The 23,532-nt window shown below is 43.3% G+C and overlaps 1 long non-coding RNA gene across 1 annotated transcript; it reads left to right on the forward strand.

Moving 5' to 3' along the window:
• The first annotated feature begins 17,206 nt into the window (after positions 1 to 17,206).
• Positions 17,207 to 21,628, forward strand: LOC110300726 (uncharacterized). The gene is made up of 4 exons (XR_002378605.2): positions 17,207 to 17,408; positions 17,716 to 18,196; positions 18,697 to 18,792; positions 21,515 to 21,628. It is a non-coding gene; the product is annotated as an uncharacterized LOC110300726 (long non-coding RNA).
• The last annotated feature ends 1,904 nt before the right edge of the window (positions 21,629 to 23,532 follow it).

Consider the following 23,532-nt stretch of genomic DNA (forward strand, 5'->3'; position numbering starts at 1 on the left):
GCAAGAGAGGTGTTAATAGAGACCCTAGCATTCAAAAATGCAAATTCAGAATGTAAAAAGTTATTAGGCTACCAAAGGTGCAGGCATCATCTGTGGATGATGGATAAAGAACACAACCAATATTGGTTCTTGCTACGTCCACTCCAGTGCAGTCTGCTTGGTAGGCCTAAAAGCCTGAAAAGCAGTCCTGAGGCAAAGGGTTTTAAGGAAACAGCCTCCTGGAACCTTGGCATTCCAATAGCCTGTACACTCAAACCCTGTCCCCGCATTAATCTGGTATATGGATCCATGTGCTCTCTTTCAGTATTGTTTTATTATAAGTGCCTTTAAAGATTGATTTTTGACATATAGCTAAGCCTCCACCAGTGTTCCAATGGTTCCTAGAAAGTCTTTGAAGCCTACCCTGAGCTTGGAATTCAGTAAGAATGTTACATATTCAGTAACATTCAAATTTACTTCTAGTAGAGACAGTGAAACTAATTAGGTATTACAATTTACTCAAAACAGAGTGAGAAAAGCTCAGGGCTAGTCTGCATAGTTAATTACTTAGGACAATAGCTAAGTCACACCCAAACACAGGACTACACAATGGCCTAGGAAATAGGTGAGGTTGGTGCAGGTTTCTTCACTAGGCCCAGAGGAATAGCATAATCAGGTATTTACTAAGAACCCCTAGTGGTGGGTTTAACAATAGACTAGCATTGCATCAGAGCATTCACCTGGCTCCATTCTCAGGGGTAAATGCAGCCTGGCTCCCGCCATCTTTTTATGTATGCATTCCTTTTTGTTTTGTGTCAATGTGATTTGGCAGATGTGTTCGCCTGGCTTTTCTTGTTTTTCTTCTGTGTTAAAAGTCTGGTATTCATTTGGACAAAATACATTCAGATCCAGCACACTCTCTCCTGTCTGTTTGTCAATTCTTGCCGACTCCATGTCCACCTGCCAGAATCCCTGATTCCCACGGATTGAGGGGGGCCGACTGAGCCCAGTCCCTGGCAGGTTCTAACGTATACCATGCTGAGAAGTCACGCTATAGCCAATATCAAAAGGCCCAGTGTTTTAATTTTGGGAAATATGGACATTTGAAACAAAATTGTGAACAAGGCATCTCTAAGGGCAATGTTTTTTCTAAATATAAACCAGGAAGATGACCTAGGCTTTCAGGGATATGCAGACGATGTGGTAAAGGTTGTCACTGGCTGAATGAGTGTATGTCCAAGAGAGTTATCCCAGGCAATTTCTAACAATCGTGAAGCAAAATTGGGGCCTTGGCTTGAGGCCCTGCAGCAAAAAGTACATGCTGTTTCCCTCTTGTCAGCTAGGAAATAACAAGCAGGCAGCAAAGCTGCAAGTAAGTATTACAGCTCTAATGCATGCTAATGCAGGCAGTGCTGATCTAGACTGGGCCATAGATACACATCTTATACTGTCCTCCAAATTCTAAAGTTATAAAATAACTACTTGAGTTTATGGTCTTTTAACAGGGACAGTAGGAATGAGCTTGGGAAGGAACAGTTTGACTTCCCAAGGATTCCTTATGCATCCAGGAATTATAGATGAAGATTGCAAAGGAGAGATTAAAACAATAGCTTATGTAAAAAGAGATCCAGTTTAACAAAGGAGATAGATGTTGCTGTTTCCCTATATCAAAGGCAAAGCTGCTCCAGTAGAAAGACCAGGAGGGTTGGGAAATACTGGAAAATGTGTGTTCTGGAAAACAATTGTTGATGATCAGAGGTCAAAAGTAAAGTTGCAAGTGAACAACATTAAAATAGGACTGGTGAGCTGGGCGTGGTGGCGCACGCCTTTAATCCCAGCACTCGGGAGGCAGAGGCAGGCGGATTTCTGAGTTCGAGGCCAGCCTGGTCTACAAAGTGAGTTCCAGGACAGCCCGGGCTATACAGAGAAACCCTGTCTCGAAAAACCAAAAAAAAAAAAAAATAGGACTGGTGGATACAGGAGCAGATGTAACTAGTATCACAAAAAGCTTGGAATTCAGAATGGCTACTTCAAAAGGTTGATATACAATTTCTAGAGACTGGAAAGTTATCTCAGATGAAAGAAAATGTGTGGTGACTTAAGTGAGTGGGACCAGAAGGTCAAGTAGGAAAGTTAGGGCCTTATGTGGCTGACACAGCCATTAACTTATGGGGATGATTATAGCAGTGGAGAACTCAAATATTTCAATAGCAAGGACAATCCCTAAAGTAAGGGGTGAGATAGAAGATGCTCCTGGGGAAGGTACTGAAAAATGTCATCTATGCAGATTGTTTCAAAACAGGACAGACTATTCTGAATACTGCATCCTGCATGCTCAAGTGAGAGCTGCAAGCCAAAGATTAGCTGGGAGTGGAGACAAAGAGACTTCAACAAATAACTCCAGAACACAAGATGCTAGAACATATGAAAGTCCAAGAGTATAAAGGTTCAAGAAGCAGTATCCAAGTCATAGGAAAGAGAAACATCACTGTTAAATTTTTATCACAGTTGTGCATAGGCTAGATCATATCAGACACCAGAGAACTCTGGAGAAGATACTGGAAAGAATGGTGAAGCAGCTTCAAACCTGCATAATTAGTAGCTAAAAGAAATGGCTATGTGGTAGGGTTCACTTTGTGTGCCTTTCCCTTTAAAGGACCCTATGCCCTTTGCCAATTGCCTTGTGGAATTCTGGCAACAGGAGAGGATCTAAAAAACCAGCAGAGGCTGAGAGCTAGGAGTATAATTCAAGAGGTTCTAGGAGACAGAGGAATAGGGTCTGAGAACGGAGAAGAGAAGGCAGTTGGTGACAGTTGAGGCAGGAAAGGCTGAACTGAACCAGAGAAGATATTGATAGACAGGAGAAGAGCCATGAGTTACCCACGAAGAAATTGGTGAAAAGAGAAAAAAAAATAACACAAACCTACACATCCTCAATGGTCATATAGTCACTGGGTTTCCTTGAAAATGAAAATATGTTACATGCTATAGTTACTTTGATTCAGCAAAACAAATATAAAAATGGAGCTATGCCGGCTATATTGGGTCATTTTCTGTAGGAGAAAAGTGGATACTGATGCAACCATTTCAAGGAACTACAGCTTTGTGACTGGAAGCTCCTCGAGAGTCTCCTCAACAGAGGGGATCCAGGTTTTGGATGTGGAACCATTAGAATCTTAACTTTTAAGACGAGGTGTTCATGTGCATCTTGGGATAGCCCCACAGGAGTGACACTCATCTCAGCCCCAGGGAGATGGGATTAGATGGCTGCACCACACTACATCTCAGCCACAGAGTAGATGTTTGTTGAGAGGATTTATTCTAATGGTTCATGTGTACAGCTATGAGAGAAAGGCAACAGCTATGTAAGGAGTGCTTGTCCCAAAATGAAACATGGCTTAGCTTTTCTATTGATGGCTTTGATACATGATGTACGTACACAGAGAGTTGAAAATAAAAAAGCACCCGTTACGCGTGACTGTCTGCCTTCCCCAGGTATTGTAACAACGTATCTTTTGCATATGCTGTAGTGTTTACTTTTGTCTTTCAGTGATGGGATGCATACAGAAGTAAGTCGTATTAATTTTTTTCCTCCTCTGTTGCTGTGATAAAATGCTGACCTTTCAAAAGCAACTGATAAAGGAGAGCTTCTGTGTGGGTTACTTGTGACAGTCTCATTCAGTGAAACCAAGGCAGGACCTGGAGGTAGGAGCCAAAGTGAAAACTCTGAAGGATCTCTGCTTGCTGGCCTGCTCCCCATGGCTTGTCACTTGCACTCTATCCTTTCTAAAGCTTTTTATTTTCAGTAAAATATACTTACATCTTTTATCCGCTCCTCTCTCCTACTCTTTCCATCCACTCAAAAATGCATGTCTCCTTTTACTTTACTCTTGCTGCATATATACATATATACACATGTATGTATATATACCTATATATGTAAACATATAATATACACATATTATGAAAATATGTAAATAAAGCCTGCTGGGTCCATTTAGTGTTGCTTGTATGTATATGCTTTTAGAGCTAACTCAAAGCATTGGATATTGAATAATCAATTAGGGAGTTCTATGCTAGGGAAGACTAATTCCCCCTCTCTGCAGTCCTTGAATGCTGTAGTATTTCATCTAGCCCAGAACTGCGCTGCCCAGGGTTAGTGTTGTTCAATACGTTCTGCTGTACTTTCCCACGTTGCCCATCAAGGGAATGTCCTCACAGACATGCCCACAGCTAATGTGATGAAGGCGATTCAAAAAAAAAATCCCTCCTCATTCTAACTTGTATTACATTGAAAAAGAAAAGCCAAAACCTGAATAAAAGCTACAAAAAGAAAGCAAAACCCATTACAAATCTGGGAAAGAAAAATTTATTTGGGCTCCTAAAGGGTTCTATGGTCTCAGAACATCTGTCTTTACCTGCCTGGAGCCCAGTTCCTGACTGTTGATTATGAAGTGGACCGGGAGGCAGAGATCCCTACAGGAAGCAGGCATAGATAACGAGATAACGTACTGCCAAGAAATATCCCCGTGGACATACATTCTCCACCCAGCCCCTACCTTCCGATGGTCCAGGTTTGAGGGCTAATTTTCACTATCCAGATAGACACCATGGGAAACATCACATCCAAATGACAGGATGTCAAATTAGGAATAATCACATGGCCCTCATCCCTTCTACAAACACATTGACTTCCAAACATGATGCAACAACAGATGTTCTGCAGTCTTTCATGGGTGTGGCCAAGGACTTCAGGCTGGGTGGGGGGAAGAGCTTTGAAATGGTTCTGGGCTGTAAAAAGTGGATGATGCCCCACCCTCCTCTATGCAGTGCTAACATGGAGCAAGGAAGAGCCCCATCTGAAACACTCTATAAGATATGTGCCCCACCCACTCCACGTTAGAAACTATTCAACCCACACAACAAAGCATGCTCAAAGGCTCGCTGCTCTAAGGAGTTTGTGACTGGGATTGATTTTGAATCTTAATTCAATTTTCCCCCTTTTTTTCTTTTGTAATTTTTCTCTCCTTGTGCATGTTTTAGCTAATTGTCAAGAGCTGTTTCCCAGTTCTTTTTAGTGTTTAACTCTCAACGGCTTATTTGAAAGGAATGTCAATTCGAGTACCAGTCTCCTCAGCAAGTCAGGCTGACTGCCCAATGTGGGGCACTACAGGTTTCACAGTATTATTGAACTCTGACCATGTGACTTAGGACTGACTCCAGTTAAGTGTCAGGCATTTCAAAATACATCATTGCCTGGAACTAAAACGATCATAGTAAATGTGTATCTTCCACCCAGGACTCCTTGAATATAAGTCTCAGCCTTTAGAGTTCTTGAATGACTGTTTCTTCTAAAAGAAAAGCAATCAATTGAAAGCTCTCTTTATTTAAAATGTGTTTTCTTTATATATGTATTAAGCTGAAATTATATATCTTCATCATTAATAATTATATTCTATACTATGCACACAATTAAATGGATTTAATGATACTTAATGTCGATATTGCCAAATATAAAATAATATATTTTAGGTAAGAAATTTTGAATTTAATTTTCTGTTTATTGTAAATCTTACATTTGTGTTCATGATAATTTTATTTAATGAGGTTTCATGTTGTTTGAACATACTTTGCATGATCACTTGTCCCTAGTGTTGCTTACATTTTGTCACATGATTCTCTGAGAGTCCTGGCAGGCCGACACCCAGGACAGAATTCCTCAGTGTAGCTGGGAATTCTTCATACATCTGCAAGTCAGTGAGTGCTCTGTTGCTCTGAGCCCATGGTGCAATGACGGAACACTTTAGTGAGGATCCCTCCATGACACTGGACTATAAGAGAAGTTTGATATTGCAGGACACAGCACCCTGAAGAATCATAGGTATGTATAACCTCTATGTGATGTGAATATGGAGACAGATCTCTGGAATGCACATGCATCAGCAAGACTGGTGTGTGTGTGTGTGTGTGTGTGTGTGTGTGTGTGTGTGTGTGTGAGAGAGAGAGAGAGAGAGAGAGAGAGAGAGAGACTGTCAATGAATCCCAAAGCTGATGGTTTGACAAAGGAGTCCTCATCTTTTGTACCCTGGGGTTATTAGAATTGTTAGTCAATCTTGCTTTCTCCTTGTCCCCTCTTATTTTTTTGAACTTACAATTTTCCTGAAAATCCATCTGTCCCCCACTTAATTCACTTTGCTTTTGGGCAGGAGAAACTGAGACACCCGTAGAATCCTCTCTCTACCTCGATATTTAATATCAGCCGTTTCAGAGTATTTTCAAATGCTACACGTAGGCATGATAAAACAACCGCTACAAATTCTGGAAACGTTTAAGTGATACTCATTCTAATATTTGTAGAATGCTGCCTAAAATGGGTAAGGCAAGGTTACTACGGAAATACACGACCTACTGGGTCAAAACCTACTATGCCCTACCTAGTGGGGCAAAGCCAGAATACGTTGATGAGTTTTTGTTCAACTTCGAAGTTGTCTTGATGCTCCATACTCTGCTCCAGTGTCCATAAGTTCTTTCTGCAGTAACTCAGAACACAGATGATGTCTGAAGGTCCCACTGAACCCCCTGTGACACAGAACGTGAAGGTGACAGGATATTATTCTAGGACCTGCTTAAAGCAGCTAGGATGTGGTGAGCAGTCCCTTTAATTAGGAGGTGCTTTGGGGGAATTTCTGATGAACCCTTCACTACCTCTGTCTTCAGGATCATTCCTTTGTTGTCTTTGACAATTTACAGGATACAGTGGTTTTATTTTTTCTTTAAAGTTCTGGAGCACAAAGGTAGCGTAGTGAAACCTGTATTCTACTGATAAGAAGGCTGAGGTAGGAGGGTTTTCTTTGGCGTAGTCTAAAGTAGACAAACAAGAGAGAAAAAGTATTACTGTATGTGCTGCCAAAGTGAGAACAGAGAAAAAGTATTAGTGTATGTGCTGCCAAAGTGAGCACAGAGAAAAGGTATTAAATGGTAAACAACATTGAGACAGTGACATTTTTGGAGGACAAATCTTCTTAAATCATTCTTTCAGGATTCTGTAATCTAGAGATGATACACGTTATAGTTTGGATTGGTGTTTTGAAGGTGCTTCTGACAGTGGAAGTGGGGGTGTCTCTGAGTCCTTTGTCTGCTCTTGGGACATTTTTCCTCCTACTGGGTTGCCTTGCCCAGCCTTGATGTGAGAGTTTGTGCCTGTTATTACTATATCTTGCTATGCAGTGTTTGGTTGATTTCCCTGGAAATCCTGCTCTCTTCTTGAAGGAGATGGGCAGGTGGAGTGGATCTGGAGGAGAAGGGTGCTGTGGGGAACTGGGAGGAGTCCAGGGAAGTATAAGCTACTGTCTGGATGTACTGTGTGAGAGAAGAGTAAATAATTTTTTTTCAAAAATTAATAATGTTCCTGGGGCAGTTTCCATACTGGAAAAGTGACATTATTCCATACATTGCAACATTATTAAAAACCACAGAGGCTGAGGTTGTACTTGAGTCGTAGTATACGTTGACAAAATGTAATACTTTTGTGTTTAGCATGCAAATGTTACATGCAATCTCTAGCATCATTAACTCTCAAGAAAGGGTCTAACTTTAGGACTGGAGTGTGACTAAGCAATACAGAGTTTTCCTCACATACAGAAAAGAAAGGATTCACACCTTTGTGTGAAATACCAGAATTTCCAAATAGAATGGACATGTGAGTGGGCACATGCACACGTGTGAGTATGCAATCACACACACACGTATACACCAACATACACACACACACACACACACACAGCAGAAGGCATCAGAAAGAAGGGAACAACCAACCACAAATAGGAAATTTTGAAGGGACTTGGTTGAAATTACTTGGCCGTCACACTTGATTCAAAAGTAAAATTAAATGCACAGAAAAATGACTAAAATTAATAGCAGTTACCCAGAGGAAAAAGACAATTGGGCACACACATCTTCAGGGAGTGGAAGGCTCATATCCTCTCTGTCCTGCTAATTTCCAGGAGTCTAGATCTGAACATGAAGGGAACCATGCTCCATAGCTTATGTTAAAGTACTGCATCCCACTTTATCCAGTCAGTAAACATCTGATGACTACCCACCAACACAGGCTGCTCTTTTTTCTTTTTTTCTGTTTTTGGTGATTTTGAGACAGGGTTTCTCTGTGTAGTCCTGGCTGTCCTGGAACTCACTCTGTAGTCCAGGCTGGCCTCGAACTCAGAAATCCACCTGCTTCTGCCTCCCAAGTGCTGGGATTACAGGCATGTGCCACCACTGCCCAGCCAATACAGGCTGTTCTTAAGTGACACAACTGTACAAGTTTCAAACAGGAGCAGGTTTGGCCAAGAGGAAAGGGAAAATTCTGAGCCAAATGTTTGCTGTGACTGGGCTGCAAGGGCACTCGTGTAGTTGGAGCTTTCTCAGTAGCAAAGACTCTGGGTTGCATTTCTTCTTCTTATCCATGCTCCAAGAGATCTCCATCCTGCCTACCTTGCTCCCTTTGAATTGTTTCTAAGATAAGACAGGCAAGCTGGGCTCCTCTCTTACTCTAGAAGTGTGAATGCTGAGGCTAGAGGTTACTGAGTTAGAAGCTAGCCTGGGCTATGTAGCAAGTTCAAGGCCAGCCTGGACTACATAATGAGATCCCATTTCAAAATTAGCAGATAATCAATAAAGGAAGGAAACTGGATCGATTTTTTTTGTATAGATAGAAGTGAGTGACATCTTGTATAGGTATGGCAACTACAGTTGCTAACACCTGGGCTGGAGAGATGGCTCAGTGGGTAAGAGCACTGACTGCTCTTCTGAAGGTCCTGAGTTCAAATCCCAGCAACCACATGGTGGTTCATAATCACCCGTAATGAGATCTGACACCCTCTTCTGTTGTGTGTGAAGACAGCTACAGTGTACTTACGTATAATAATGAATAAATCTTTGGGCCTGAGCAAGCAGGGCCCACTGGAGCGAGCAGAGGTTCTAAAAATTCAATTCCCAACAACCACATGAAGGCTCACAACCATCCGTAGAGCTACAGTGTACTCATATTAAAAAAAAATTGCTAACCCCCCCCCCCAGTTACTTATGAAAGCGTCTTTTGCAAATACCATTGTGTTACATTCATTCCATTGCTATCGACAGGATACTACATGTCCAGTGTAAGGTCCTGAACTCTGTTTTCCCTGGATGCCCTGAAGCTCTGGTTGTCCTTTGTGAAGGTGCTTGATGACAGACTTACAAGGTTATCCTCACCTACTTTGTTAGCCTGTGATCAATGTTTGAACTCACCTGGAACACAGAAGGCTCTTATCTGTTTCCTTTCACTATCTCCTTGAGGGACATTTGTAAATCCCTTAAGTCACAGAAACTCTCAGAAGACAGCACATTAGAAGGTATGTACTGTTTATTCTCTTTATTGAAAGATGAGCTTAGGGTCCCATCAACCTGAAATCTCACTCATTTTCTTTTAACCTGTTTCATGGGATTTCACTAAAAACATGTGCTTTAGGGAGTATGGCATGGAGGTTGCCCCTCAGGGGAACCAGTGAGTGACTTCGTCTGTTTTTCACTGCGTAATCTACTGTATAGATTTCAGTGTCTAAATCTCAGTTATTATATGGTTTTTACATTATATATGTATTTTTATTAGATATTTTCATCATTTGCATTTCAAATGCCATCCCAAAAGTCCCTTATACCCCCCCACCCCAGCTCCCCTACCCACCCACTCCCACTTCTTGGCCCTGGTGTTCCCCTGTACTGGGGCATATAAAGTTTGCAAGACCAAGGGGCCTCTCTTTCCAGTGTTGGCCGACTAGGCCATCTTTTGATACATATGCAGCTAGAGTCAAGAGCTCCAGGGTACTGGTTAGTTCATAATGTTGTTCCACCTATAGGGTTGCAGACCCCTTCAGTTCCTAAGGTACTTTCCCTAGCTCCTCCATTGGGGGCCCTGTGTTCCATCCAATAGATGACTGTGAGCATCCACTTCTGTATTTGCCGGGTACTGGAATAGCCTCACATGAGACAGCCATATCAGGGCCCTTTCAGCAAAATCTTGCTGGCATATGCAATAGTGTCTGCGTTTGGTGGTTGATTATGGGATGGGTCCCCAGGTGGGGTAGTCTCTGAATGGTTTATCCTTTCATCTTAGCTCCAAATTTTGTCTCTGTAACTCCTTCCATGGGTATTCTGTTCCCTATTTTAAGGAGGAATTAAGTCTCCACATGCTTGTCTTCCTTCTTCTTGATTTTCTTGTGTATATATGTATTTTTTAAAAATATATTATAAAAATTATTCCTATGTTGGCTCGATTTAGTGAATAATTAATGGAACAGAGCTGTGATTTCCCCATATTATATTCCCCAGTGTACTTCTGGTTCTACTAAATTAATCTGAGCGTTTAGCAAAATAACAAAATGACATGGCAAGAGATGGAAAGAGGAAGAAGAGAGGAAGCAAGAGATTATGAGGAAAGAGGTATACCCAGGGCCATCAAGGCTGGGACAGTGCCTGTGAGGGTGTTCATCAGGTAAAGCTGCCCACCAACAAACCTGACAATCTGAGTTTACTCCCATGGTACCCACATGGTGGAGGGAGATAACTGACTCCTGGGGATTGTCTTCTGACCTCCACATTCATGCTTTGTCCCATGTTTGCTCACATGTATATATATATATATATATATATATATATATATATATATATATTATATTTCATGGTAAATCAGAAGAGATGGATCAGTGGTTAAGAGTGCTGCTCTTCCAGAGGACCCCATTTGATTTTTAGGTTCAACTTAGCAGTTTAGAATTACCTGTAATTTCAGTTCTAGAAAATCTGGCACACTCTTACGGATTCAGCAGGAATCCTATCTCCCCATTACACTTTCATTTATGCAGGTAAGATACTCATAAACATAAAAATAAACCTTAAAAAATAAAAGCTGGGCTTTGCCTAAGCCAATATCCTTTCTGAAAACAAAACAAAACTCTGTATCATAGAACTAGATTAAAATCATTAAAATGCATAAAACAAAGGAAAAATATAATACATAAAAATGTAGTTGTCCTTTGAGACTGGCTTTTAGAAATAGTTTAAGAAACTTCTATACCTGCAAAACTTGCAAGACAGAACTTGCAAACCCCATGCCTTTAAATGTGCCTATAGCTGCTTTTATCACTTTCCAAAACCTAGATACATTACTATGTCTATATAAAATCCACAAAACATATGACTTATTGGTGTTGAAACTTCATATATTAAACATAATTTGATCATTGCAAATCAAAATGTAGGACCATTGAAATGGCTCAGCCTGGTGTGCTGCTCACTGGCAAACTCAACGACCTCAATGCAATCCCAGGGTCCCACAAAAGAAGGGGGCAGAACATAGTCTCCCAAGATGTCCTCAGAGCTCCACATGTGTGCCGTGGCATCGTCTGCAGTCGCTGCACACCCAACACTCAAATACATGAATGAACTGCAATAAACTCTTTAAGTTAAGTTGAAGAAAACAACGCTTTTTTTAATTGGATATTTTCTTTATTTACATTTCAAATGTTATCTCCTTTCCTGGTTTCCCCTCCAAAGACCCCCTCTCCCTACCCACTCCCGCCTCTCCCTGCTCACCAACCCACCCACTTCTGCTTCCTGGTCCTGGCATTACCCTACTCTGGGGCATAGAGCCTTCATAGGACCAAGGGTGTAGCTCCATAGTGCATAAAATACTATAAAGAAATCTCTCCATGCAAATTCAGGCTGGGTCCACAAGAGGGCGCACTGATACCACTGAGAAGAGCCATGCCTGTCAGCTTTTCCTGCTTTCCTTTGTGACTGAAAGAAGCTTCTCAAAGCAGAAACTACAAGAGGAGAACAAATGCTGTCTGGACCGGTGGGCTTAGCATCGAGAATTCTCACTCTTCAGCCTTCGGAGCCTGGGAGTGAATGAGGCTCCATCATTGACAAGGGGTGGATTTTCTATCAAGTCCCCCTTGTTCAGGAGGATTTAATATTTGTATGTAAGGTTGTCGCAATATTCTTGTAAGCATTCCGGTTTCTCTTAGAGCTGGTGAGACTAGTGTTTAATGCTTATTAAAAAGTGCATCTGTGTCATCGACATTTCATTACCACATGACCGGTGACACAAAGCAGGGGGCATTTGTCACAGTGATGGTGAAGTGTCTCAGCCCTTCAGTAGTTTAACTGTTTAAGGGACAATTGTAATTACGTGGAAACATCTTGCACTGCATTCACTACTACACATTGTACTACACATCTCCTTATGTAAAGAGATTTGAAGTCGTTTCATTTTAATTGTCTTATGTAACGGATGAAGACCATAAGGCTCTGGTGACATTTTTCCCATGAGGCATTATCCTGAGCAAGTCATGGCTCTCTCTCACACACTCTTCTACATCTTCCAGGCACTGAAAGGAAAAGGACAGACAAACTGCCATCAAGAAGTGTGCATTCTTTGGTTGGTGGTTTAGTCCCAGGGAGCTCTGGGGGTACTGGTTAGTTCATATTGTTGTTCTTCGTATGGGGCTGCAAACCCCTTCAGCTCCTTTCTCTAGCTCCTCCTTTGGGGACCCTGTGCTCAGTCCAATAGATGGCTGTGAGCCTCCACTTCTGTATTTGTCAGGCACTGGCAGTGCCTCTCAGGAGACAACTATATCAGGCTCCTGTCAACCAGAGTACACATGGAGGGACCCGTGACTCCAGCTGTGTATGTAACAGAGGATGGCCTAGGCGGGAATCAATGGTAGGAGAGTAGGTGTCTTCAAGCTCTGCTGTGGAGCATGAAGTAGCAGACCCACACTACTAATCGCCAACAATTCAGTACATGCAACAAAGGGAATGAGCCGTGCTCCCTGCAACCACAGTGTGGCTCCCTTCAAAGGGTCCCTGGCTGCACTGTGGTTCCTCATCCCGGCGGCTGTCAAGTTACCCTCCTGTTAGAAGCTCTGCCCGTGTACGGAAGATGGCAAAATGAAAAGTAGCCACGGCAGCATCGTGTGAACCAGCAGAACTGGCAGTAACATAGTGGTACCCAGGAGGATGGAGAACAAGACGATATTGCCATGAGTAGACAACAAAGGAAGCTGGCCAGCCCACAGTACACAGCAGCATGACCAAATCTCCCTCCCATCATTCTGAGACTAGACAAAGAACACAAGGGTGTCCATGAACTAAGCACATTTAGCCTTACCCAGACCTCCAAAGCAGCAATTTTTAAACTGCTAAAAGAGCAATGGCTTCAAACAACAAAAATTTATTATCTTAATTTTCACAGGTAAAGGCAGATTGTGAACAGGGCTGAGTGTCTGTGGGAGAGCCCATATCTTCCTGGGTGTCTGTGGGAGAGCCCATATCTTCCTGTCCCAGCTCTTACTGGTTTTGACTTCTACATGCAACCTTACTACCCCTTGACCGCACAAGACACGATATTCTCAGTGTGGGGAAAGACACTTTCCCTTCTTCCTTTTAGGTTCAAAGGTCAAATTTGCAAAATAAAATGGGCCAGGTGAGCAGGAAGAAAGAGCAGGGTCTCCAGTTCTTAAATGTTTTACATGGAGCAGTGGTGGATAGGCTTCTCCTAGAGAGGGAAAACAACCAGCCTGTGTGTTCCAAGAGGTGCTTGCATGGAAGCTATTGTACCACCCCAAGGTTAGTAGAGCTGGCAGGTTGCACATGCATATATGGATTCATGAATGGAAGACACACACACACACACAGACATAGACACAAACACACACACACAGACACACACACACACAGACACAGACACACACAGACACACACACAGACACAGACACACACAGACACACACACAGACACACACAGACACAGACACACACAGATACAGACACACACAGACACACACACAGACACAGACACACACAGACACACACACAGACACACACAGACACAGACACACACAGACACACACAGACACACACACACAGAGACACACAGACACACACACAGACACAGAGACACACACAGACACACACACACAGACACAGAGACACACACACAGACACACAGACACACACACAGAGACACAGAGACACACAGACACACACACAGAGACACACACACAGAGACACAGACACACAGAGACACAGACACACAGACACAGACACAGACACACACACACAGAGACACAGACAGATAGACAGACACACACACACACACACACACACTCACACACACCAGTTACTTTTAAAATGCCTTGGCTAGCTCAAAGGCTGAGCAGTTCTAATACTCCCTGTGGCTAGCACATTTTCCCCTTCTGTAATCCTGGCTTAATGCCCTCTAATTCTATATTTTATCTTTGCTGCCCTGGCTCCTTCTGGGTAGCCCCCTAGTCTTTGCTGCCCAAAATACTTCTGGGCAGCCCTTTTGGGGGCCACATTCCCTCTCACCTACATTTCAGATGATTTTCCATCTATAGCTTTAAATCTGATTTGTCTCCTTCTGAATCATGGACATTCTCTGTCTCCTTTTCTCCAGTCCCTAGCCCTGGCAAATCTAAAGGTCATGCCCCGTCTCCCTCTGCCCAGCTATTGGCTGTATGGCAATTCTTTATTACCAACCAGGGCCAGCTGGGGGCAGGCTTCCTTTTGCTTATGTGTGAGGGACATTACAAACAGGTTTTTTTGGGGTAATATAATTAGCAAGAGAATACCATCTGCTACAAGAGGGAGAAGGAGACAGGGAAGGGAGAGGGAGGGCCAAAGTAATACCACAGTAAGTGCTTTGTGCCTGCAAGGACCCCGGGGAATACTCCTATTTGCTCCAAGGGTAAATGGTCAGATGGTACATGATGTTCTCTTTATGGAAACTTGGGCCACCTAGAAAAGGCAGGAATGTCACCAGGAATATCACCATCAGGCAAACGTACCTCTAAAGAATGAAACTATGTAAATTAGGAGTTAGTGGGGAGGGGCAGAGGAAACAGCTGTTGTAAGGTAGAGCAACGTCACAGAGCATAGTCATGAGAATCTAACTTTAGGTGGCCTATTACACCTGGGTCACCCCCAGTTTCTGATCTTTAAGTCACAGCCATTCACCACATTCAAACTGGGGGCTAAATTTGGTTCTTAAATGTGAGGCAGATAATTACACTGACAAGATAAGAGACAAGATCCAGTGTTAGGAAACCACAATCAGGATCGTTTATCTCATTGTACTCCGAACCTGCTTCCCAGTGGCGAGAAATGACAGGCCCACTGGAAAAAGAGTAGAGAGTGGAGAGGAGAGGCAATCGGATGCTGGAAGATGTGCACTGGGGTCACCGAACTCATCTCTGGGTTCTCGTTGGTATTGTTAAGGGCAGTAGTGCTCAGCTTGTGGCGTCTTGTGAGAATGCATGCAAAATGCTCACCTTAGAGATTAAAGGCAGACTTAGTAAGGATAAGCCATGAACATATTACATTGAATGTTGATTGGCTACTGTGATAGTTAGTGCTGTCAATGTGTTATGATCTAGAAGCATCCAGGAGATACAGCTCTGGGCATGAGTGCCGGTGAGGGGTTATCTATTGGGATAAGAAATCCCTCCTTAACCATGTGTGTGGCTCTATTTCATAGGCTGGGGCCCTGGACTGAACAAAATGGTAAACAAACGATAGCTGAACTACATCTCCCCGGGCTTCTCTGTAGTGGGCAAAGTGCCCCAGCCTCCTGTTGCCATGCCTTCTTCAAGGATGGACTTCTACTCCAACCGGAAATGACAACAAGCCCTTTATCCCTTAAGTTTTGGTCAGGATACCTTATCACGACAGCAACATAAATTTGCAATATTCGTACCGTGGTGAAAGCCAAGATGAGTAGGATATTGTCTCTGATATTTAAGATGATTTTTATGAAAGTTGACTAAAGCTGGGCGTGGTGGTGGAGGCAGGAGTATTTGGAGTCCCTTGAGTGGCACCCAACAAGAACCTTCAAAGCGAAGGCTAGCCTCTCCTTCCCGCCCCAGGCTATAGCTGCCATCAGCATCTGTCAAAATATTGACATCTCAGCTTGCTACAGTCACAGAGGAGCCTAATGAGCTGTGTGGTTCCTGGGCTCTCCTGTCTCAGGATTCTCCTCCTCTGGGATATCTTCTCCCCTCAGAGCAGTGTGGCTCCTGGGCTTCTGAGTCCCAGGGTACCCTTCCATCAGAGCAGAAAAAAAAAAACAGTATTACCATTAAGTTTCAGAGCATCCAGGCCACATAGCAAGACTCTTCCTATTACAAGACCAAGAAGTGCCTAGCTGACTAGAACAGAGTATAATGATAGTATGCACTAGCTGTGTGCAGAAGCTGCTGTTGCTGTTGTATGCAGGTGCTGACTGTGGTACCCAGGGTGGTCTTACCTCCTGGGAGGAAGCAATCATCCTTTGTTAACCTCTAGATAGCTTCAACTATAGGCTTATGGTGGTTTGAATGAGAATGGAATGAGAATGGTCCCTGTAGGCATTTCCTCTTCAATGCCTGGTATTCATTCTCTCTCTCTCTCTCTCTCTCTCTCTCTCTCTCTCTCTCTCTCTCTCTCTCTCTCTCTCTCTCTCCCTCTCCCTCTCTCCCTCCCTCCCTCCCTCCTCAACCTGTAAGCTCTCAGCTGCTGCTCCAGCCCCACCTCTTCCTGTTGCATGCTCACCATCAGGATGGTCATGGCCTCACCCTCTTGACACTGTAAGCAAGCCCCCCAGTTAAATGATTTCTTTAATACATAGCTTTAGTCCCTGTGTCTCTTCACAGAAATAGAACAGCAACTAGGGCAAAGCCTAAACCAGGCCCTTCACAACTCAGTGTCCAGTCTTCATCTTGAAGTCTATTAGGTAACTCTGGCGACCACTGGAAAGGAGCCCGATCGCACACGTAAGGCAGGAAAAAGGTCTGTCTTCAGGTTCAGATGAGTTCAGATGAGGTTCAGGTTCAGATGAGTTACAGAGCCCCAGAGGAGTAAGGGGTCCCATGCCCAGGTCACGTGCTGCACGGTGGTGGTGGTGGTGGTGTTTGGATTGTCCACAAATGGTATACATTTTACAGAAGGAGTCAAGAGTGATGACCAGGGCGATGGCAGAGATCCGGTCAGCTCTGAAGTGCTGTCTCCTCCGCCCACAAGACCCCACCTTGCCTAAGTTCTCCAGGCCAGCAGCAGCCATTCCTTGCCAGAGAGTTCAGCACGTGCTCCCCCCCCCCCAGCACTGAGCCGCCAAGGGGCAGAAGGAGTGGGGGAGGGGGAGGGGAGAGGGCGGCGGTTCAGGGTGCAGATGTTGTTACGGCCACCATGTGGCAGCAGCGGCCATTTCGTGGCTAAGAAAGAGCCCCGGTGGTGCCTGGCAACAAAAAGTACCCCTGGCTCAGGCTCTCTACACATTAATTCCACAGGGGCTGAACCTGGGACATCCGAGCACTGCGGTCTCCTTCGACCCTTCGATTGGTAACTGTCACCCCGTTGGCCTACTGGGCGTTGACAGTGGTGGTAGCATTCCAGCCAGATAGCAGGCAAGATGGAAGGCAGAGGCGGGTGATGGGGCGCGGTCCTCGCCAGGGTCCTCAACTGTGGTGCACATTGCTGGTGGGATCCCGTTATTTGCCCCGAGGTCACAGAGTAGGCAGCCTGGAGATACCCCCACCATTCACTGGTCAACTTTGCGCGGCTGTCCTCCTGGGCTGGAGTTCCGCTAGGTGCTAGTACCTGACTCTATAACTGTTCTTCCTTCTCCTGTCCTTCCTGCCCCTGCCAGGAGTACTGCCTCTAGCTTCTGGCAAGAGGAAGTACAACTCTCTGTCTCTCCTGGGAGATTTGCTGGTGACCACCTGAGAGAACTTGCGCTCTAAAATCAAGTCCTGAACAGCTGGAGAATGTCACCCCAAGCTGATTAAAACAAACAAACAAACAAACAAACAAACAAACAAACAACAATAACAACAACAAAGAAAGCATAGCCAAGTAGGAAAGTCAAGACAAAGTTAAGGATGACAGTGGTTGCCTTGCTTCTCTGTGTGCCTGCTTGTCTTTGTGCTCCAGTTTTGCTGGTACTTGCCGGATGTTGCTTTGACTGAGGTCTGGCCGAGGCCCCAGGGCATCTTATAAGCCACTCCTCACCTGATCAGACTCACTGGGCCGGGACCTCAGGATGCTTCCCAAGGCTGGATCTCCTATCTCTACCAGTGGGACAACTGGCTGGAACGTAAGTGCCTTCAGCTGGTGATTTACTGGGGAAGGTAAGCAGAGCCGAGAGTTTCAGTTCTCTTCCAGTTGGCATCGTTAAAGCCGTCCATCGTTGACATCATTTGGTTAATGGGAAAATACTGTCACAGTCTATTTTGCTGTGGAGTCATTTTGAAAATCTGAACACTGAATGGTCAGTTGCCTTATTTATTTATTTATTTATTTATTTATTTATTTATTTATTTATTTATTTATTGTGTGAAGGCTGTTTCAGACATGCACATTTTTCACTGTTAAATTAATAGAACCAATTCCTTCTCCCCCCGCCCCCCGCACCCCCAAGACAGGGTTTCTCTGTATAGCCCTGGAACTCACTTTGTAGACCCGGCTGGCCTCAAACTCAGAAATTCACCTGTCTCTGCCTCCCAAGTGCTGGGATTAAAGGCGTGCGCCACCACCGCCTGGCTCAGTTTCTCTTTATAAAAAGAAAGTTTAGCCCTGGCCTAAGTTAAACTTATAGTGACTCCTGGAATCTGACCCCGCCCCTTTATAGCTGGAATTCAGTGCCATCCTTCACACCGTCAGGAGGAGAATGCTCTATGATTGGCTGGTGAGCACTTGCCTGTGAGATCAAGGCTTGAGTACATGAGTAAGTATTTTCAGTCCTTTCACATAGTCAACTATCGAAGGCAACCTAACTAAGGTAGATCAAGCCTTTTGCTTTCTGTGCTTCTTTTAAACATCTTGTTCTTTCCCCTCTAGTTTAAGTGTTGTGCTTTGCACTGGAGTTTTTAATAACCGCCCGTGTGTTTGCTGACACGCCCTCCTAGCGGATGCAGAGAGGTTTGCTTGTTTGTTTGTGTGCTTGTTTTCCTTTGAGTTTGGCTACTGGGATGGGGAAGGTGGAACACACGCTCTCTTTTCTCCCTCTCTCCCTTCCATTTTTCTAAAACATTAATGGAGGTTACAGAACATGGTAATTAGAGTAAAGGCATTAGAGTAAGTTAAAGGAATTCAAGGCAGCCGAGCTGTGAGTACCAGATGTTGCCAGCGTCTTAGAGATTCCCACACGTGTCTCTCTGGGGGACATATACCTTTCTCCTTTTCCCACTTTTATCCAACAGTTTAGAAATGACTTAGAGTTAGTCACTTGTTTTCTTTAAAGGTTCACTATGATTTGATAGTTTTTTTTTTATATCTTTGACACATAATACGTTGATATATGAAGCATATAGAGTCCTTTAAATGTGTACTACTGCACTGATGTCCTGATCCACCTTTCTCATTGATGTTCGTGTGATCTCTCTGATACTGTTTTCTGGTTGTTCTTATTATGGAGAAGGTCGACCACATGAGGCACACAGAGCTGTAGTGTCTGCAGTTGGGAGCCTAAGTCAGGATATTGTTAGTTTGAAGCCATCCTGTGTCGCATAGCCAGACCCTCCAAACTCAGGGAGGAAAAGAAAAGGACATTGACTTTGGGGTATTAATCTCATATTTGGCCACTTTGTCAGTCTATTGCTATTTTGCTGGGACTCAGAAAATGATATCCTAAGCCTCATAGTATGAGGCCACCTTGGGTTCTGATAATCATGTCTTTTTCTGAATATAGAGAAAGGCCTTCTGACTGAGAGAAGACCCCTTCCTAGCAGTACTGATAATGGAATACCATCAGTTAGGCAAGACTGGATTTTTAGGAAGAAAGGCTGTACCCATCCAGAATTGTCATCTGGTCTTAAGGACTTCCCAACAGACGATGTCTATGAGAGGACAATATTTGTTTGCCCCTTATTCCTTTCTTCATGTCACTAGTAGCTTGTGGTGACCTTCCACTTCCCCAATCTTTAATTCCTGTCTATTACTGTAGATGGCTTTGCCTATGCAATCTTTCTTAAATGCACAGACTTTGTTTATAACTCCAATGTTGTTGTTTTTCCTCTGGGTAAATTAAATTGTGTTATAGCTTTGTGTCAGCCATGGTTTGATGCTGGCCAGGTAAGCATTATGTGGATTAAAGTATAACCCCAGCCTCCAAAATAAACATGTAAAAACTTTCTACACTCAATGCAGAGTGTCTTATCCTTTTAGAAACAGAGATTCTGATTTTATTTTTTAAAAAATCTACTTAAGGTACAGAAAATGGTAACATTTCTATAACAGTACAACTTTTAAAAACTGACTTGAAGAAATAGAAAATATAAATAATCTTATCACAATTATAATAGATTTTGTTGCTCCAGTGAAATACCCCCATGCTGGGTATTTTTATGAAGAAGAAACATTTATTAAGCTCACACTTGTGAGGGCTCAAGCATATTTCTTCATGAGGATCTCATGAGGAAGACATCAGTGTAGGGAAACAGAGGATTCTGTACAAAGAGAAATCACACTTGGAGAGAAAGGCAGGAAGAAAGGATGGCTTTCCCTCTTTGTCATAACCTTCTCTCAGGCACCAACTCAAGGCAGATCCCATGGAAAAGGCTCCAGTGATCTCTCAGTTCTAACACCTCTGTGAGACACGGGGCCCCAGGGGGAAGCACCCTGGCCTTCTGTATGTCATCTGTGCAGCTCCCATGATCTCTTGTAAGCCTCTTTTCAGGCTTAGGTTGTACTGTCCCTTCGTGTCCCTCTCCAGCATTACAGACAGTGAGTGGCTCCTGAATGGCAAGGTGGTACAGAAAGTGTTATGTTTGTAGACATGGCGAAGATACTCCTACATGTTTGTGCCCCTTCAAAGGACAGTTTTGGTTTTTTTTTAGGACAGTTTTGATAGTGTAGTGTTACTACGAGGGAAAGTTCATGAATGCCTCTACATTGTCAGTGTATGCTTGCCTGACCACCTCTTGCAATTGCTTTGGAGGTGTTTATAGTTACTTCCAAATGTGTGACCAAAAATTCTGTATTTGATAGATTTAGAGAATGTATTTTTTTTCCTCCTAGAGAGCTTTAATTATAAACATCTATCTGTGTTCTTCATATGCCTAGTCTATAAATAATTATCTACCTTTCTATAATTTTGCCAGTGTGTTATTTTAGTTTTGGTTGGGCATCTGGTTTCCTCTAATGTTCCCGTGGATCAGATCATGAAGTAAATACACACAGTGTTATGTGCTGGCTGACACACACACTAGTTCCCATCTTTGTCTCTGTGGCCATTCATTTTTGAATGTCCCTGTCATTCTTCTATCATCAGGTGCTGTGGTGGTTCAAATATGCTTAGCCCATAGGAAGTGGCACTATTGGGAGGTGTGGCCTTGTTGGAGTAGGTATGGCCTTGTAGGAGGGAGTTCATCACTGTGGGGGTGGGCTTTGAGGTCCTATGCTCAAGCAATACAGAATATGGAAAAGAACCTCCTCCTGGCTGATTTCAGGTCAAGATGTAGAACCTTCAGCTCCTTCTCCAGCACCATGTCTGCCTGGACACTGCCATGCTACCCGCCATGATGATAAAGGACTGAACCTCTGACACTGTAAGCCAGCCCCGATTAAATGTTGTCCTTCATAAGAGTTGTTTTGGCCATGGTGTCTCTTCACAGCAATGAAAACCTATGCTGCCTATGCTCAGATATGGTAGGACACCCTACAGGAAGGAAATGTAACCAGGTTTATACATGTTTAGTGGAGGGTAGCAGCTCAGACCACAGTGGGCTTAGGAGTTAGACTGCTAGGATGGGTGGGTGGGCCACTCTGCAGCTGGTTAACTTTGGTTAATATACCTAATCTGATTTTGCTTCATTTTCTTTGCCATTAAATTCATGATAATAATACATTTTTCAGAGTATTGTTGTAAGGACAGTGCTAACAACAAACTGGTTAAGTACACAAACTATGTGACTACCTAACCAGCTAGTTAACTCTGGTCCTGGAAGCAAAGGTACCACTTTTATAGCTACTCTCACTCTTAAGGCTCTGTGAGAGAGGAACTTGGGGATAGGACTAAGCGTATCATCTATCCTGGATGAGATGGTGGGGCAGGAATGAACGGGGTGACTCCAACAAAGAGATGGCCTTAGTTAAAAATGTTCTTAAACTGAAGAAATGTGAAGTCTGATTTATCATGTCCCATATGTGTAACGAATTTAACCTCTTCTCTTCTTTCATTTTCCTCCCTTCCCCTCCTTCCCTCTTCCTTTTCCTGTGTCTTCCACTTCCTCTCCTCCGCTTGCCTCATTTCCTTTCTTCTTCCAGCCTCCATCAAAAGAAAACCAGGAAAATGTTTAAACTGTCCTTGATTTTGTTTATATTGGTATATTCTTATATTTAAATTTACATTTTACTTTGACAGCTTTAAAACTATAAATGATCTTTTTTAGACAGTAACAAATTTCTACTACAGAAAATGGGTGAGGACCGACATTGATTTTTCATTAAAGCAGCCATGAATAGTGGCATAGAAGGAGTTAATTCTGAGATACATTATTTGATTCAGAAAATGGCTTAAAATTTCATAGTATGTCAGCCATGATATTTAGTACACTATCAACATTATCTAAGTCCTGTATGAAGACAGACAAGTTAAATTTCAAATGAGAATGAGTTTTACATACATCAACAACTGAGATGCAGTCTCTGTACTTGTTTCCTTGGAAACTTAACTAAAATATTTAAATGCTATACTTACCTTGATTCAGGAAGACAAAGATACAAAAACAGAGTAATACTAGCTATCCTGGATCATTTTCTACAGGAGAAATATGGATGCTGTGTCCCCAATTTCCTTGGTAATTGTGGGCTCCTGTGGAATAAGCAGGAGAGAGAGGGGGGGTGTGGATTTAGATGTGGGAGGAACATCAGAACCTTAATTTTAAGATAAGGTGTTCATGTGCAACTTGGAATGCCCCCATAGAGGTGATACTCTTACCTCCAGACCAGAGAGATGGGATTATGTATCTGCAGCACTACATCTAAGCCAGAGGGAAGATTTTTTTTGAAATGACTTAATTGCAGTGGTTCATATTGTCACGCTACTCAGAGTTATAGAAGGGAAACAGCTAGGGGAGCAGTGCTTGTCCCTAAAGGAGCATGGCTTAGCTTTCCTATTGATGGCTTTGATAGGTAATATATATACATAGAAGATCAAAACAAACAAACAAACAAACAAACAAACAAACAAACAAACAGGACCCGATACCTGTGCCTTTCCCTGGTCTTGTAACAACCCATCTTTGCCTATGCTGTAGTGCTTACTTTTGCTTGTCAATAACAGGATGTATACAGAAGCAAGTTGTATTCATGTGCTTCTCTGCTGCCATGATAAAACACTGACCACAAGCAGTGGGAGAAGGAGAGCTTTTATTTGGTTACAGGTGACAGTTCATCCACCACAGACACCAAGGCGGGAATCTGGAGGTGGGAGCAGAAGCAAAGGCAGGGTTGGTGCTTGATGTCT

Source organism: Mus caroli, unplaced genomic scaffold (assembly GCF_978045245.1).
Source record: "Mus caroli unplaced genomic scaffold, Mus_caroli_1 scaffold_10, whole genome shotgun sequence".
Lineage (NCBI taxonomy): Eukaryota > Metazoa > Chordata > Mammalia > Rodentia > Muridae > Mus > Mus caroli.